The sequence below is a fragment of the Galeopterus variegatus genome, unplaced genomic scaffold (assembly GCF_000696425.1).
Source record: "Galeopterus variegatus unplaced genomic scaffold, G_variegatus-3.0.2 Scaffold2982, whole genome shotgun sequence".
Taxonomy (NCBI): Eukaryota; Metazoa; Chordata; class Mammalia; order Dermoptera; family Cynocephalidae; genus Galeopterus; species Galeopterus variegatus.
In genome coordinates this window covers 46,205-52,474 of record NW_007729093.1, presented here as the reverse complement: position 1 = coordinate 52,474, position 6,270 = coordinate 46,205, and positions in this window count along the sequence as shown.

The window sequence follows — 6,270 nt, the reverse complement described above, 5'->3', positions numbered from 1 at the left end:
CATGGGGAGATCTCTATGATCAGCTGACAGAGGAAGAGAAGACTAGGGCCTGGTTTACAGACGGTTCTGCATGATATTCAGGAACCACCCATAAGTGGACAGCTGTGGCACTGCACCCCTCTCTGGGACATCCCTGGAAGGTAGAGCTGAGGGGAGATCTCCATGGGCAGAACTTCAGGCAGTGCACCTGTTTGTGCACTTTGCTTGGAAGAAGAAATGGCCAGATGTGTGATTATATACTGATTTATGAGCTGTAGCCAATGGTTTGGCTCGATGGTCAGGGACGAGGGAGGAAAATAATTGGAAAATCGGTGAGAAGGGAATTTGGGGAAGAGGTATGTGGAGAGACCTCTTCAAGTGGGCATAGAATGTGAAGATATTTGTTTCCCATGTGAATGCCTATCAAAGGCTGATCTCAGTAGAGGAGGACTTTTTTTTTTTTAAGATGACCGGTAAGGGGATCCCAACCCCTGACTCAGTGCTGTCAGCACCACGCTCTCCCAAGTGAGCCAACCGGCCATCCCTATATAGGGATCCGAACCCACGGCCCTGGCACCATCAGCACCACACTCTCCCAAGTAAGCCACAGGCTGGTCCTAGAGGAGGACTCTAATAATCAGGTGGACAGGATGACCTGTTCTGTGGATACTACTCAGCCTCTTTCTCTAGCCACCCCTGTCATTGCCCAGTGGGCTCCTAAGCAAAGTGGCCATGGTGGCAGGGATGGAGGTTATGCATGGACTCAGCAACATGGACTTTCACTCACTAATGCCAACCTGGCTATAGCAACTGCTGAGTGCCCAATCTGCCAGCAGCAGAGACCAACACTGAGTCCGTGATATAGCAACCATTCCTAGGGTGATGGACCAGCTACCTGGTGGCAGGTTGATTACATTGGACAGCTTCCATCATGGAAGGGGCAGCGTTTTGTCCTTACTGGAATAGACACTTACTCTGGATATGGATTTGCCTTCCCTGCATGCAATGCTTCTGCCAAAACTACCATCCGTGGACTCACAGAATACCTTGCTCACTGTCATGGTATCCACATAGCATGGCTTCTGACCAAGGAACTCACTTCACAGCTAAAGAAGTGCAGCAGTGGGCTCCTGCTCATGGGATTTGCTGGTCTTACCATGTTCCCCATCATCCTGAAGCAGCTGGTCTGACAGAACGGGGGGATGGCCTTTTGAAGTCACAGTTGCAGTGCCAGCTAGGTGACAATACTCTGCAGAGTTGGAGCAAGGTTCTCCAGAAGGTTGTTTATGCTCTAAATCAGCACCCAGTATATGGAACTATTTCTCCCTTAGCCAGGATTCATGGGTCCAGGATCGAGGGGTAGAAATAGAAGTGGCACCACTCACCACTACCCCTAGGGACCTACTCGCAAAATTTTTGCTTCCTGTCCCCATGATCTTTTGCTTTGCTGGTCTAGAGGTCTTTGTTCCAGGGGAAGGAATGCTTCTATCAGGAGACACAAACATGATCCCATTGATCTGGAAGTTAAGGCTGCCACCTGGCCACTTTGGGCTCCTCATGCCTCTGAGTCAACAGGCTGAGAAAGGAGTTAGGATGTTGGCTGGGGTGATTGACCCAGACTACCAAGGGGAAGTTGGACTACTACCTCCCAATGGAGGTGAGGAAGATCATATCTGGAATACAAGAGATCCCTTAGGACGTCTCTTAGAACTACCACGCCCTGTGATTAAGGTCAGTGGGAAATTGCAACAACCAAATCCAGGCAATATTCTACAAAAGACCCACACTCTGCAAGGGATGAAGTTTTGGTTATCTCGTCACTTAAAGAACCACAACCAGCTGAGCTGCTCGCTGAAGGCAAAGGGAATACAGACTGGGTAGTAGAAGAAGGGAGTTATAAATACCAGCTTCAACCCCATGACCAGTTACAGAAATAAGGATTATAATTATCCTCCCTATTGTGTTAAGAATATGTCTGTACATATACATATATATAGCAATTACATGTATATCTGTACATATATTAAGCAATTATTGTTTCCATGCCTTATTCTTTATCATGTACCATAATTATTATTTACTTTATATCAATATTTAAATATTAACTTTACATCATAATATTTGCATTTAAGTCATGGGATATCAGGAGAAAAGTAAACATCAACTAATATCATTACCTCCTCTTCTGGGAAAGGGATTAATGCATGGGATAGTTGCATCAATTTAGGCCTAATTATTACGTTAATGTCCCATTTGAAGATTAAGTATGGCTTAAGGAGATAAGTACAGACACCAAGTTGAAAGGGGGTGGACCTGTGAAGGCTAATTCTAACTCTCAACTTGATTAGATTACGGAATACCTAGAAACCTGGTAAAGCAATCTTTTTAGGTGTGTCCATGAGGGAGTCTGCAGAAGAGATTAGCATGTGAGCCTGAGTGGACTGGAAAGATCCTCCCTCAGTACAAGCAGGAACCATCCAATCTGCTCAGGTCTGGGAGAGAACAAAAACAGAAGAAAAGGCAAATCTCTCTCTATCCACTGCAGCTGGGATACACGCTGCTCTCCTGTTCGTGGACATCTGAACTCAAGACTCTTCAGCTTTTGGGTTCCAGGACTTACACCAAGGACTCCACTGGCTTCCCTGGTTCTGAGGCTTCCAGACTCAGACTGAGCCACGCTACCGGCATCCAGTTTGCAGATGGCCTATTGTGGGACTCCTCAGCCTTCACAATCACATGAACAAATTCCCCTAATAAACCCCCTCATATATTCACATACATATCCTACTGGTTCTGTCTCTCTGGGGAACCCTGTCTAATACAAGCATATAGATATGAGTTAACTATTGCTGCATCCCAAGCATCCCAAGTCTTAGTGGCTTAAAAACAACAACCGTTGGTTATTCCTTGTGAGTCTACAGTACAACAGGGCTGAGCTCAGCTGGGCTCACTAATGGGATCAGCTGGCAGGTTGAGCTCAGCTGGGCTCACTAATGTGATCAGTCAGTGACTGGCTGGTCCAGAATGAGCAGGGTTGTGACAACTCGGCTCTCACGACATGTGCCTCTCACATCCCCCAGCAAGCTAGCCCGGGCGTGCTCCCATGGGGGAAATGAACAAGTACATTTGCAAGCTCTGCTTGAGTCAAGGTTGCTATTGTCCCGTGGACCAGAGCAAGTCACATGACCAAGTTGAGACTCTTGTGTGGGAGGTCACTCCCAAAGGACTTAGATACAGAGAGGCCATTCCCAGGGCTGTTCATACGATCAACCCACCACACAAGACCAGCTCAGGACCTTTGGCATCAGAAATGACTGGAACTGCTACTTCCCCGAAGTCTTGGAGGCCTGGCTGCAGGAGCCTGAGTTCAGAGCTGGTTCATGGCCACTGCGGCCTCCTCCGCAGGGCTCAGCCTGGGGATAGAGAAGTCCAGTCTTTCTGCTGCAGGAACGACAACCACAAAGAAAAGCAGAAGGGGGAGAACTTCCAGCTGTGAGTAGCTGGAGACTAGCTGGCATTTCCGACCTCACCTGGGGCCCCAGGGTGAGCCTGAGGATGAAAGGATTGGGGGGGAGGGAGATGGAGAGGAGGGAGGAGGTAAATAAAACACCGGAACAACCCCCCAAGGTTTGAGTGTGAATTTGTTCTGGGTATTCATCAAAGGCGGCTGTCTAGCCTCCCCCTCCTCCCCTGTCTCTGTCTTCCACACCCCCCACCCCACACACCCCTGCCTGGTGAGCTATGTTGAGCCAGAGATTGATTGTGCAGAAACTTGCAATTTTTAGCTTTACCCCAGGTGGCTGCAAGTCTACTTCCTGCTCGGAGGTTGGGAACTGAGTTTGCCTGGCGCCCCGCTGGCATCCCGGGCCCCTTGACGCCTCCCCGCTGGCCACGGCCCCCAGCCCTGACCCACGCCGCGGCTCACCCAGACAGCTCCCTCGGAGTCTGTGGGGACACTGGTGTGGAGTGATAGATTCTGCCATTTCCCACTTCCAGGAAATATTGCTGATCGCTTCTCATTTATCCTGCCCCTCATCACCACACAGAGACCGAGGCTGAGGTGGGCTCTGAGCCATCTATTATCTGCCTCTGTTGGAGGAGGAGGACAGGATCGCTCCGGGAGTGCCAGGAGGTGGGCTGGGGCTGGAGAGATGGAGCTCTCATTCAATAAGCCACAAATATTTATTGGGAGTTAGCTGTGCACATAGAACTGCAGGTACTGAAAAGAGAGCAGAGAAGTGGGGCCATAGGGTCTGAGGACAGCACCACTCCCACTGGACTCAGAACAGGGGCAGGAGAGATGAAGCATAACCTTTGAGAAGCTGTAGCCTCATACCCTACGGTGGGAGAGAAAGTCGATGCAAAGACACTAGAGGACAATTTGAAATCAGGTAGCAAAATCTTCCATATGCATGCCCTTTGATCTAGCAGTTTAACTTCTAGAAATTTTTCTAATAAGTGTGTACAGAGATGCATGTGCAAGGAGGTTTGTCAGAGCATTATCTATAGCGGAGAAATAACTGAAAAGCAACCTACCAGGAGACAAGTTCGGCAACCTGTGGTACAACCATAGAATGAAATGCCATGCCAACATTTAAATAAATGTGGTAGGAAAATATTTGTTGGTGTGCAAAACAGCCCATGAACCATCATTAAGAGATAACTTCCGATATGTTGGCATATATAATTCTGAAAACAAATAAAATGAAAATATACTATTTTGTTGCTTTTCTCATTTCTCTTCCCCCAAAGGTCTAGGGACATTTAGGTTACAAGAGAACTAAATGTGATTACTGAGTGTAGGGGCTGGGAGAGCTATGAATCCCACTGGTCCCAGGAGGGTCCACATGGTCACACAGACCTCTAAAAAATGATGTTTATCATGAGGACTTCAGAGCTCAGCATCCTTTAGGAAGGCAGCCGAATGTGCAAAATAATTCTAAAAGATTTCCATTCAAAATAGCCACACACAAAAAAAGTTTTGATAATAACATAATGTGGACACTTGTAATTGAAATTTTAAGTGCGTGAAAAGGTCATCTGTCATTGCTGCTGGACGGATACCTGTGCTGCCTGAGCATAATCAGGGATTGTCACCTTCCTGTGAGGAGCTTTTTTTTTTCACCTCCATCCTTGGCTGCAGCCACCAATGGCAAAGTCCTCAAATATTATCTGCTTGCCAGGAATCCCAAACACTTTGAAGGGAAAGCATGATGGTGGCAGGAGCTTAGAGATCTTCCAGGAAAGGGTCTGTTTTGAAAACCATGGGTCCCCTGCTGAATGGTGAATCTGAGATGACTGAGTGATAGTGCTGGCTCTGAGTCCAGGTGTGGGCTTTGATGATGACCAAGGGCTTTCTGGAAGACCCGGCTGCACCTTTGAATGTTGAGGGAGGTTTCAGTAGGCAGGTAGGGGTAGATTAGCAGTGCGAGCAGTCGAGGCTCAGAGAGGTGGCGTGAGTTATGCCACGTCACACAGCTTAATAGGGAGCCTTGAACCTGGGTGATGCTCTGGTGTCTGCAGGGCCAGGTATGCCACCAGAGACTCCTGAGTATCCAGAAGGACCGAGCCTGGCAAGGAGGGGTGAGAGACAGCCTCTCGGCTCCACCGTGATAGAGTGTCTCTAGTGCAGTTATCGTGTGCACAGTGCTGTGGTGGGAAGTCCTGGGCTCCACTCTGCTCATTAGCATGTGTAAATGCATGTGTATATATATTGCTTATTAGTGTCAGTGGAATTTGCATTTTAAGTGGATTAGTTTGTTGGCCATATTCTTTAGTGCCCTGGACTTGAAAGAAATTTTCCCACTTTAATGTTGCTGCTCTTTGTACAATAAGCAACTGGGCTCTTTCTGTGCAGCTGACAAGAGGCAGGTCGATGGATGCAGTGTGGAGGAAGGGAAAGGACACTGAGCTGGGTGTCCAGACAACAGGGGCTCATGATCTTCGCCAGGCAACAGAGTCTCTGTGCCCTGGTCTCCTTATCTGCACCATCTTCCCTGCCCACCTCACTGCACTGAGTTAGAATCACAGGGAGGGTCATTGTCATGGTGGGTAGAAAAATGTAAGACTTGGCAGCTGTCAGCTGTATTATCATCCCCACAACCCAAATATCAGCCGTTGACTCATTTCCTGTCCCCAATGTCCATATCTGCTATTTATCTCTGCACCTACACTCAGACACGGAACATGGCACATCTTCAAGTCTCCTCTACACCTCACACAACTTTAGTAATTGATCTGGACTTCTCTGCAGAGGAGAGACAGGGGGCTGCATTGAAGACCCCTCGATAA